Here is a 12,798-nt window from a genome sequence, read left to right as displayed (position 1 = left end):
TGTTGGAAAACATGTTTGCATTAGCGTTTGCATTTACAGTCTCTTTGAGTCTTTATTGTCCGTTTGTCATTCTGTGGTCTTTGCGGTTGTTTTTGAGCCTCTTTTTCTCAATATTACATCTCATTACAGTCTTATATTTGATATTGATATTTTTAAATCTTTTAATGGTCATGCTATCTTTAAAAGTATCTCTGTGGTGATTTATGGGATAGCACAAGAGTGTCCACCCTTGGACACTCTTGTGCTGTTGTTGGTCCATGAGACAGCTGCAGAGAGATGGTCTAACATACAAAGAGCTGAAATTAAAACAATCGTTAAAAACAATAAAAAAGTGTCCACTGTACCCACTGTCTGAGCTTTTTGGTCTTTGGTGTCTTTTTCTCCACTTCTCCTGTTCCTGGTAAACTCCTTTGTCTCTTCTTTCCTTGTTCTGGTCTACTAGTCACCCATTTAGAATTAGATTTGCATCCGGTGTGCAGTTCGGATTTTGGAGGACTGCACAGGAGCTCATTTATGATGAATAAAAATGCCTCTCCATAGGCTCTCTGTAAGCAAATGTCTCTGTAAATAGTGAAAACAACAGTAGCATAAGCTAAACTAAGTAGTTTTTAGTACCTAAACCAAACCAGGTAGAGTTCAGGAACTAAATCAAACTAAGTTTTTACATAAAACAAATCAGCAAAGGAAAAAACAACAGGAGAAAAACACATCCCTGACATACATACAGTGTATTCTTCCACCACCTAAAGTGGGCACTGTGGGGCTGTAAAACGAGGCCTTTATCTCTTGGCTACAGATATTGCTGCAACCACTTCGTCAGGGCACCGATGCCAAGTGATGCCTTGAGTATAATGAGAAAATGCTGGATGCATATGTTGAAACAATATTATGTTATGTCTCGAGATCAGAAATCGTTGTTTGGTTTTTATCTTTTCCAATTTGCTTTGTCTCATTCAGGAGAAGACACTGATGCTCATTCAGTCCATTGTATCAGATGCTCTAAGAATTCTTGTTCTTACTCTAATGTGAGAAGTACAGATTCTCCTCAGATTTTAGGTTCCCAGTGATGTGCGAAACTTGACAAGATAAAGTGTGTGTCAGAGGGAGAGAAATTCAGTGTGTATTATCAGCTCCTGCTATTGGTTACCATGGTAATGGCCAGGGGAGCTGCATTTCCAGGACACACACACACACACACACATCTTGTTCACACCTTACAATAAAAAGCATCTTTGGTGATCTGACCACAAATGGATGGATGGCTTTAAATCCAGCTGTGAGCACACCTGAAGCATTCAGAGGTGCTATCAGGATGTGGCTGTTTATATTCAGAGCGACACATGTGGCGAGAAGTGCAGCAAGAGCGCAGATACATAATGAATGCAAATGCAGTCAAAAGCTCTCTCAACTGCTGGAAGAGGACTGGAATTATCATCAAATTAAAGTCATGAATTCAAGATTCAATTTAGGGATGTTTTCACTTTGGTTCGGTTAAAACAAACTGGTCTGTTTGCACAGCTACTTCGACTCATTTAGGCGAGTGAGAAATCTCATCTCGTATAAGGACAATTGTTTGAAATTCAATTCTGGATTTTACAGCAAGGCAATGAAGAGAAGCCAATATGAGAGAAATATGATGTCTCTTAGTACTCTCACAGCAGCATTTTCGGATCACCTGGAGGCTTTTTCAGAGAGCTGTTAGGACTTCCTGATATTAAGGATAAAGGCCATTTTTCACTTTCATTCTGAGACAGGGTGTTCCTAATTTTGACAAATTAAGTAACTGAAAGAACGTGGTCCTCCAGATGTCTTTTATGTGTGAGTTAAAGGATATGATGACTCCAAGATTCCTTACAGCATCACTGAAGACCAAGATAATGCATCCACAGTGACTATCTGATTGTTAAGTGTGACGGTATTAACCTTTTCTAGGTCCATATCTTCTTTTATTTCCCAAAAGTAAACAAGGACAGAGTTAGCACTAAGAGTTTCAAGGACCAAAACCTATAACAAGTCCAATAAAGTTTCCAGATATTATAATCAAATGTAGAGGCCAGTCATCTGTGAAGGAGATAATTTAGTAGGTTGAGGTGAATTGGAAGTTTGCAGTAAGCTAGCTCAAACAAAAACATAGAGAAGTTGGTATAAACCTTCAACCTTTAAAATATTTTTGTATTTTGTTATTTGGCTGATTTACGGTAGCGTGAACCTGTACGCAATCTTAAGAAAGGTGCCTCTTTGCTTATGAGGTCAGTCAGTAGTAAACCAGAAAGGATATAGGCTCCAGGTCGGACACAAAGGATAAAATAAACAAACTAGTAAGCGTCTTGAATCAACTGTTGTTGTGATTTGGTGCTATATAAATAAAATGTAATTGATTTGAATTTGGAGAGTTAGCTAGTTTGGCTGGTTTACATATAATTATCTCTCATCAGATGGCTAACATAGAGAATAACTTTCAGTGTAAGGGTTAAACTGCACACAGTGAAACTATATATGCTGAGGTTCAATCAGTGAGGTACAGCAGTGGCATCTTAAGTTCCTACTGCCATCACATATCAGCACAAACACCATCCCCAGAGTGGTTTGGTGTGACATGCTGCTGTGTGGTTTGGTCTACTCCCCGTGATAAAATCCTGATCCTCAGCCTCAGAAAGCTTAGAAGCCCTGATAGTGATTCTTTTATGAAGCATGTGTGGTAATGTACACCATGAGTTTTTAAAAACAGGAGTAGTCCTAATAAAAAGCTGGAGAGGCAGAGTTTTTAGGGTTTGTGGTCTATACAAGTTCAATACAATATTTTTTAGTAGTAGTTGCAATTTTGATTTTAAAAAAAATATAAGATTTCTAGTTTTTTTCGTTCAGAATTTGCCTCTGAGAGATAATAACTTTATTGACATATATTAAAAAAAGAGTTGACAAAGTTTCTTGACAGACATCACACAGTATGGCCAAAAATAAAACAATAGTGTGAATGGGAAGTTAAAACAGTAGAACTCTCCATAAAAGTATACAACACATTTTTAAATGATACACTAGCAATTACAAAACAATAAGATATGATAGAACAATAAATGTCAGAAAGAGCAACGAAAGAGAGAATGCATCATATAAAACACATAAATACGTGATTTTTAGAAGTCACACTGATTTCAAAGGTAGGTCATTCCAAAGTCCTGATGGCAAAAACATCATCTACTTTAGATTTAAGTCTCAAAACAGCCAGGGGGGCTGAGGATCTAAGGCTTTGAATTGGCTCATGTGGGGTCAACATATTTGCTATGCAGCTTGGAGCCAAACCACATCAGGCTTTAAAAATATCAGTAAAATCTTACAATCAATTCTAAAACCTACAGGGAGCCAGTGATGAGAAGCCAGGATCTGGGTGATGTGACGCCATCTGCTTAAACCAGTAAGAACCAGAGCTGTTGTATTTTGAACCAGTTGGAGACGAGTGACATTTCATTTATACCAAAAAACCAAAAGAAAGCTAGAGTAATCTAACCTGGAAATAAATGCATGGACGACTTTTTCACGGATCACATTTTGAAAGCACTGGTTTAATTGTGGTGACAGATCTGATTTCGTTGAAGCAAGACTGGAAGACTTTCCTGATGTCTCAGTTAAAGTTTAGGCCTGAGTCAAACTGTAGCTTTAAGTGTCTGGCAGTTGGGTACATGTTAACATGTGTGTTGGCATGATGGCATCACACAGTTGCTGTATACTTACATACATCCATGATGGAAATCTGTTGTTTCACCACATCTAGTGAGATCTGGTGACTGTGGAGGCCACTTAAGTAAAGTGAACTCATTGTCATATTATAGCGTCTGTTATAATGGCATAGCACTATTAGGTCCTGCCACTAAGACCCCCAGAGTGTGTGTGTTGCCTATAGCCATTACAGCCAGCCAGCCACACCTTTCTCATGTTCTCCTGAGGGAGACCTTACCTTTGTAACATGTTGATACAGGGATCTACCTGAAACTGGCACATGTAGAGCCGTGGAGACCTGTCCTGTGTGGTCTTGTTGTTGTTATGCCAAATAAAAGCCTAGTGTTCTACCTACCTGCCTAGATTGTGAGTTATCTGGTTGTCCCAGGCTAACTAAGAAATTAGTTTGAAATGATAGGAGCTTTTATGACATGGATTGTAATCCTGCTGGAAGCAGCCATCATATGATGGGCGTAGTGCAGTCATAAAGGGATGGACATAGTCAGCACCAGTAATCAGGTAGGCTGTGGGGTGTACAGGTTTCACAGTTGCTACTAAGGGGCACAGAGTGTGCCCAGAAAATACAAGGTATGATGGATCCTTGTTTTCATTTTAGTTATTCAAAATTCTGTAGCAGAAATCAGACAAAGCAATATTTTTCCAGTCTCCAATGTCAAATTTTGGAACTTGTGTGAATTATAGCCTCGGTTCTCTGTTGTGGCATCTGGTGTGTCGTTCTGCTGCTATCACCCATCCACCTCCAGGTTTGACATAAGCATTCAGAGATGCTCTTTTATATACTTTGGTTGTAACAAGTGTTTGTTTGAGATAGGGTAACACAGATAACCACTTTGATTGTATGGGAAAATCCTAATAGACAAAAAGATAGCATTTCTTCCCCATGGTTGGTTTGAACTTCAGTAGGTCGTCTTCACCATTTCTATATACCTAGAAGCATCAAGCTACAGCCATGTGATTGGGGTATTAGACACTTCCGTTAACAAGCAGTTGAACATCCATCCATCAAGTCTAAGCAGAGAAACCCAGACCCCACAACCTCTTCTAGCTCATCCGGAAATTCCCAGGCCAGCTGTGAGACATAATATGTCCAGCATGTCCTGGATCTTCCCTGAGTCTTCCTCCCAGTAGGGCATGCCAAGAACACTCACCTTCACCTAGGAGATGCCGATTAGGTATTGTAGATATATGCCCCAATCAATTCATCTGTCTCCTAACGATGTGGAAGAGTAGCAGCAGAGCTTAGGTAAATCAACAGCTTCACTTTCAAATTCAGCCCTTTCTTCACACCAGTAAACATGTACAGGATGCGGGGGCCCAATCCATCTTTTAATCTTTTGACCTCTGCTGGAAACAGCACCACAGGGTAATCAATATATTTTGGCATAATTTCTGGACAACTGTTGTGTTCCCTACTTATATTCAGATTTCACATACTCAAACCGTTAAAAGCACTTAAAAGTTTCAGTTGGTTTTGTCAAATCTGTGGTTCATAAAGGCCATCAGAAAAACAAAACAATCCCACAGTAATCATCCCAGTATGTTTCTCTACAAGACGCCTGTTTGTTATTATTCATGAAGTGATTGATTTGCAGGCGAACAATGCAAACTCACTACAGGCCTAAAGGGTAACTATAACCCTAAATTAGATGTGAAAGTGATCGCTACTGTTAGTCTTTGCAGTCGTTTCTGAATAAACTCTAGTGTCTACATTTATAAATAGAAGGAACAGTCTTTCTCTCTGAGCAACAGTGCAGCTCACTGATGGTTTTTTTGGACAACAATGGAGCTCGATGACACAGAAAAGACATGTACAGACAACACTTGTAAATAGGGTACATGCTGTGTTGCGTTTGGTGTTGTGATGGGCTATAATATTTTTAAAAATCTCCAAAGATCGTTTAATCCACACAGGATTTGGGGGGGATTTGTAATGTGTTCATCACATAATGTAACAGCAGGTTTTAATACTTCATGTTGGATGTGAAATATATCAAATACAAATTAGGACAAAATTAATGTGGTCTTGTTCATCCATGTTTATTCGGACTGTGAGTATTAGACCTTTTTTAAGTACTTTTAGTTCTGTTCTGTAGTTACAGCTAAGGAAATAACAATGAGGCTTCTCAAAAAGATGTAAATAGAAGAATATGTGGATGTGTTCTTGTTCAGGAGGACTTCTGTAAGCGTTTGACCTTCTGAGGACATTTTGTCAGGTCCTCGCTTTCTTAGAGGCCTGTTTGATGGTTCAGGTTTAAATTAAGTCACATCAAAGCAATTGTCAATGAGGGACCTCAAGAAGATATACAAGAATATGTGTATGTGCATGTGTTCTTGTTCAGCTGTGAGAACTAGTGTGAGTGCGGGGACATTTTATTGGGTAACAATGTTATTGCAGAGTTTTGTGGGGTTTCAGGTTAGAATCAGGTTACAGTTAGGAAAATGTGATTGGATGAAATCGATGTCAATCGCCCACTTAATTCTCTGGAAACAACATCAACATTCCTGGATGAATAGCAGGAGGGTCTAAACTTTTTCAGTAGCGTTTGTCTTGGTGTTTACCCAATGAGCGTCAGTAAAAAAAATATAGTAAGAAATATAGATTTTTAGTGTTAAGCTTTTTTTCCATTTTATTACTCTGTGAGCATTAATGTATGATTCTATAACAGGGCTTCTGGACCTTATATCAAATTTGCATGTAGTCTGAGTCTAGTCTGTCTGAATTCTGTTTTTATAGTTAACATTTGCATTCAGGCATTTAAACACAACCTGTGTCTTAATCCCAGAGGTCAGGATTTTTTCTCAATTTTTCTTCTTTCAAATCGTCTTAACTTGATAAATATAGTAGGTGTTTTACAATCTTCCTGACAAATAACAAAACCAGCACAATGTCATATCCTCTTCCATCTATTGATTTATGCAGAAATTTGGGAATATGGTACTCAAGAAGCCTGCCTCAAGTGGACGTTAGAGCAATTGCAATTTTTCTTCAGCTTCATTTTTCAGCCCTTTGGGTTGCCTCTTAAATTTTCAGTGATGGGGCATAAAATGTTAAAAAGTTGCGTATCTGTATGTCTGTGTTCTTGTATAGCTGTTTTTATGAGGACTAATGTAAGAATTATACCATCATTGGGTTGTCTTTTTATCGCATGCCTATTTGAGGGTTTAATGTCAAATCAAGTTACAGTTAAGGAAAATTCAACAGGGTCTGTCACAAAGACAGAAGTTAAATGTGAGTGTTTGTGTTTTATCAGTGAAGTCCAGGTTCTCAGCTTTTTCCTGGCAAACATCCGTTTCCTTAGCAACCCAGACAGGAAACAGGAAGCGTGAGTCAGAGGAAGTCCTTCTAATCTTTGTCTTTACTTGTTTTAAATTGTGTTCTTGTTTGCAACATGTCCTCCTGCTGTCTGCGTTGCTGTGGAAACATTCCGGTTTTACAGACAGACCCACACAGACCAGCTGGCTAGCATGCTGTTAGCAATTAGCAAGCCACCAACTGCCTGCAAGTAGGCTACCATAAGCTAACAGACTACCAGAGGTTACTCCCACTCAGTCTGTTTTTCGGATTTGGTCATGCATAACTTTGGTCTTTATTGTAGGGCCAAATTTGAGTCAGGTGTTGATCTTCATATGTTGTTGGTCTTTCGTATCTGAATCTCAAGCACTCTACCACCATTGATAAGTTAAAGCTGGCGATGCATAAAATAATTGTAAAAAATAAATAAATAAAAGAAAGCCCAATCTTGGTGGCTGCATCAGTCAGGACACATTGGAGACTATATATATATGAACAGACTAGTGGAGACAACATAAGCTTTTAAAGTATCAGGGTGAATAACCTGTAATATATGGTAGAATCACAGAAGAGTTTGCAGGACAGTTTGTTAGGTTTGTTGGATACGGGAATAGAGATTTCCTGCCAGCACTATCATGATCAGGCATAAGAAATTCCACTGGTGTCTGTATTCAGCTCTCAATTCCAGATCAACACAAGTCAAACTGGCATGTGTCCAGTGTTGGGGAGGTTACTTTTAAAATGTATTCCACTACAGATTACAGAATACATGCCCCAAAATGTAATTTGTAAAGTATTCTGTTACGTTACTCATTGAGAGTAACGTATTCTGAATACTTTGGATTGCTTAATATATTATCATGCTTTTTACAACTACATGAATGTACTATTGCTGTGTGATTTATTACTATTACTGAAGGCTACTCACCATACCAATACTAGATTTTTAAATCTTAATATAAAATGAGTAACAGTAGGTGGACATTGGGTAAGGCATGGATGTGTTGTTTGGGTTTCCACCAGCGTGGAGTTACCAAAAATAGAGAGAGCATAGCTTAACATATGAAACAAGAAAAGACCGCCATGTAATCCATTTATTTCAACAAAGTAACTGTATTCTGAATACCACCTTTTGAAACGGTAACTGTAACGGAATACAGTTACTCATATTTTGTATTTTAAATATGTAATGTATTACGTTACTCCCCAACAGTGCATGTAGCCGAATTAATCGAATAAACCAAATTAAAGCAACTGTTGGATTGCTGGTTAAGAAAATAGAAGGACAAGTGTAAGTTGAAATAACCTTTTGCTCATTTCCAGCTCCATATTTTTATTCTTGGACTCTACTAGAGTACCATGCTTGACTTATAGTTCAAAATAATTCTTGCTGGGTCTTGGTGCAGTTCTGCAGTTCATCTTCTCTCTGAAACTAGTTAAATTAGCTCTAAATCCAAAGACTTTAAAAAGCAGAATAAGTTAAAAATTTACAGGAAAAAATGGAGTTCATTTAAATTTTCGAAACTGAGTAAATAAAAGCACTTAAATAAGATGCTGAAAAGGCTAATGTAACACAATAAATTGACTTTGTATGGTAAAATAGCTCTATAAACGTAATATAGAAAAATAAAACAGAATTTACTTACCAAATGTAATAAAGAAATACTTAATGAGTAAAATAATTGGCGACTGGCTCCCTGATGCTAAGTCTCATGGTTCAAGGTTATCTTTGCAGTCCATACACTGACTCGCTCATACATGCTAGCAGCTAATCGACCCTGCTAGCATGTACGAGCTTCAGCTGCTGCAGTGAGGCCCTCAGCCAGTTCACGTTTCTTTGTACTCGGCTTAGAATAGAAACTGAGAAATAAATCAATATGTAAAACTTTACATAATTCTGCCAGCATGGCAGTGGATAAGGAAAAAAAGGTTTGCAGCCTTGTTGCCATGCTAACAACTTCATATTGTGTAACTAAGTGAACCTGAAATGGCCTCCGTGAATTGCAGCTGTGTCTGACCCACTTCTGATTCACACTGCTCCACCATCTCCTAACATGTTTTTTCTCCTTCTTTTCCCCCCTCTATATCCTGGCCTCCCTCGCCTTTACCTCCCACCCGTCTTCCTCTCGCTCTTCCTCATCTCTCTTCCTCCCTTTCTACAGGATGGGCAGGGCAGCTCCCAGAACACAATCTGAAACCCTGAGACCTCTCACTCCCCTGCAGGATTACTACACTTTAACTACAGTATTACAACACAAAATCTTTCATAGTTTGAAGGGTTCAACAAAAGGCACTACAATATAAAGGTCTCCATCTGCTGCAGAAAGCACCCATCCTACTGCTACTACAGGATTACACCACATCTTCATCCAATCAAAACCTTTCAGAGACACAGGAAGCAGGCACCCCAGGCTGCACCAGGCTGCCCCAGGACCAGAAACCAAAGAAATCACCGGACCAGTAACCCAGACCAAAACAGAATCAGGAAAGACCAGAAGAGACCAGTCGAACTCAGTAAAGGACAGTGGAAAAGTTTGATGGGACTCTTGACGATAGGTGAGTAAATCTATCTTGATATTACTAGGTTTCCTCTCTGCACTTGAAGCGATGATGGATTTGCTTTTAGCCATTTCTGACTCTTTGTTGTCACTTTCAGCTGTTATGAGACTGTTTTGAGTTTGTTTTAAGTCATTTTTCCCATTTGAGTCCATTTGGAGTCTTTTTTTAGTCATTTGTTTTGTCTCTGGAGTTAATATTAGTTGTTTTATGACTGTTTTTAATCTTTTTGTTCTGACTGTTGGCTATTTTTTGTGCTTTGAGTCTGATTTTAGTCATTGTAGTCTTTTTGTGGTAATTTTTTGTGGGGTGTTTTTGACTGTTTTTAGTTTTTGTGAGGTTACTTAGTTATTTGTCATTTAGTCAGTTTGGTTTTGGTCATGTCATTCTTTTAGAGACATATTTAGTTTTTCTGAGGTCATTTTGTTGTTTTTAGCGGTTTTATAGCGCTGTGCAAAAGACTTGAGCCACCACTCATTTTGCTAGAAACACAATATATTGAGAGCATACAGAGACAGAGTTTGTAACATTCTAACAAACTTGACAGTCAATATTTGATATGATCACCTTTATTCTTCAGCATAGTTTGAACTGTCTGAGCCAGCTTTCTGTAATTTTTTAAAATAGTCTTCATGAACAGTTCTGCAGGCTTCTTGAAGGACATTCAAAGCTCTTCTTTGGATGTTTCTGCCTTTTATTCTGATCCCACACTTCTTTAAAATGTTGAGGTCCAGGCTTTGGGGAGGCCAATCCATGAATGATATTGTTCAACTGTGTGCTTTTCTATCCAGGTATGCCTTTATTACATTAGTCTATTTGGAATCATTGTTATGCTGAAAAGTGAATCTATTGGTACTTTCTTTATAATTCCATCCCTTTTTTTAAGATCTTCAACACCACTGGCTCAAATGCAGCCAGACCATAACAGAGCCTCCACCATCTTTTACAGATGGCTGTAAACGCTCACTGTTGGACCTCCTTCTGGAATTCCTCTCCCTGTTTCCTTTATTCAAGAAGGGTTTCTTGATAGCTGCTTTCCACTGAGACCATTTCCAATGAGACTTCAGTAAACAGTAGATGGATCAACTTCAGCTTTTTCTTATTTCTTACACACATGACTGTAAGGTAATGATTGTCTGCTGTAGATAGTTTTTGGGCCTGGTACTTCCTCTGTATTCTCCTCTCTTACAGTTTCCACTTGAACACTGCACTCGATGCTGAGATATACCAAGTTTCCCACTATTAGTCCTCTGAAAATTGTCAGGTTCAAGGACTACACTGAAAATCAATGAAAAAGCAGCCAATGTCCATAAGAAACCCTGAACAACGATTACTCAAGAGCACTTTAAAAAACATTACAAGTCACACTTTCTAAAAGCAAATTATAAAGAAATTAGTGGTGGTTCAAGACATTTGAGCAGTATTCTAGATTGCAGCGATTTTAGGACATTATGTGGTCTTTTCTTAATCTTCTAACTGAGCTTTGTGGATTTTACATGAAAAACAATTAGAGCCGCTTCAAGCAAACAAATATCCAGAGGAAAGTGTGTTTTCAATCTTAGGCCAGTATCATAGCAATGATGTAAGAAGATGGCTTGTCTTATTATGACTGAACATACATTTATGGAGCACTGACATTATACGCGTGTGTTGAGAAACTGTCGATCTGGAGACTTGATGCTGTTACATTGCTGTTTGCTTCAGGACAGGATTTGTAGTAAAAGGACCAAAACAAGAAAAAAAGGACAAGTGTGACATTTTAAAACACTTCCAGACACTCATTCATTTTCAGTCTAATATAGGACCCCGTTTCTGCTGGTTCCTCCACCTCTTCATTTAGGTTCCTCCAGCATATTTAAGGTCAATGAAGTCTTTTTTTTATATCTCAGTCTATAAAGAGCATAAAAAACACTCCTCACTGGCTCACATTCATGCCACAACATTGCAAACCTTGAGTCATGTTTGCAGGTCTGAAGAAGAAGTGAATTAGCTTTTCTGCTGCCGTGATTCAAACAGCGCTCACATCCTGCAGCTATTGGCTGCAGTGAAAGCAGCTGAGGCGCCCTGTCAGTAGTGGAGGAGGAAGCCATTTTTTCTCTCTTTGGGCTTATTTTGAGTCTCTTCATGGCTGTTTTTAGTCATTTTGAATATGTATGTATAGGATCACCAGTCAAATTTTTACCTTTGGAAGTTATGCCTCGGCTGCCACCTTTGCTGTTGCAGAACTCTGCCATAGGTTTAATTCAAAGTTGTCTGAGTATAAAGTCTATATGTTATCAAACCTATGGATAAATACACTAGAGAATTTAATACTGAAACTAGTGAAAAAAATTAACTAGAACTCAACTACTTAATATAAACTGAAAGAAAACTAAACAGAATAAAAAATAAATAAATGAATGAAATGCTGGACAAGTACTTGAGTAACAAAACACAACAACGTGATTAATGAATAATCACAAAAGAAAAAAAATATATTTAAAGGTACGAAGACCCCTTTCTGACCTCGAGTCCAGGAAAACTTACCCGGTGTTCCCCTCCTGACTCCTCCAATAATAACGGCAATATCTGAAGTGCCTGATTAATTGGCTTTAGGCCAGTTCTATTGTAACAAGGTGGAAGTGTGTATGTAGGCTGAAGGCAAACTGTCAGCACAAGTAAAGACGTGCTTCTCACTTAGCCTTCACTCGACAACTTGCTGTGCTTTTTTTCTTCTCTTTCAGCCTCTGAAACACAGAATTTGAAATTCAGGACATCAAGCTAATTTTTTTTTTCAAATTATTTTATTCTGATCACTCGGTGTGTAAAACAGCCAGACTGTGATCGCTGTCAGCTGGAAACACAGACGCTCTTCTCACTACAGAGGAACATTCAGTCTTTCTGAATTATACAAGAGGGCCGTGAAAGTACATCTGAGCTTTTTATCAGTTTTCCAGCTGTCAACTAAAATTATACTTAACTTTCAGATGTCAAAATGTAGACTGCTGATACACTTGTTGGATTTAAAATGTTTTTTTGAGTAAAAAAGGCCTTTTTTAATGGAATTTGGTTGGTATTCGTCACATGACAGCTCATCAATTTCAAATGTACTGAGAAAAACTGACTAAAGGCTTTCTATGGTCTTCACCTTAATGTATCAATGACATATACCATATTTACATATTTGCCTAAACTGCCATAAATACAGCTGTGGTCATGCACATCTCATGGTAATT

The 12,798-nt window shown here is 38.2% G+C and overlaps 1 protein-coding gene across 3 annotated transcripts in view; it reads left to right on the top strand.

The window, feature by feature from the left end:
* shank3b (SH3 and multiple ankyrin repeat domains 3b) overlaps positions 1-12,798 on the top strand; it is a 59,942-nt gene that overhangs the window by 2,165 nt on the left and 44,979 nt on the right. For all 3 annotated transcript variants that reach the window (XM_087831026.1, XM_087831024.1, XM_087831023.1), the window contains exon 2: positions 9,190-9,583. The gene's annotated coding sequence lies outside the window, so the exon portion shown is untranslated. The remainder of the gene's footprint in view (positions 1-9,189; positions 9,584-12,798) is intronic.

The sequence above is a fragment of the Neolamprologus brichardi genome, chromosome 17 (genome assembly GCF_056152115.1).
Source record: "Neolamprologus brichardi isolate AB-2024 chromosome 17, ASM5615211v1, whole genome shotgun sequence".
Lineage (NCBI taxonomy): Eukaryota > Metazoa > Chordata > Actinopteri > Cichliformes > Cichlidae > Neolamprologus > Neolamprologus brichardi.
This window is presented reverse-complemented; position numbering and strand designations above follow the sequence as displayed.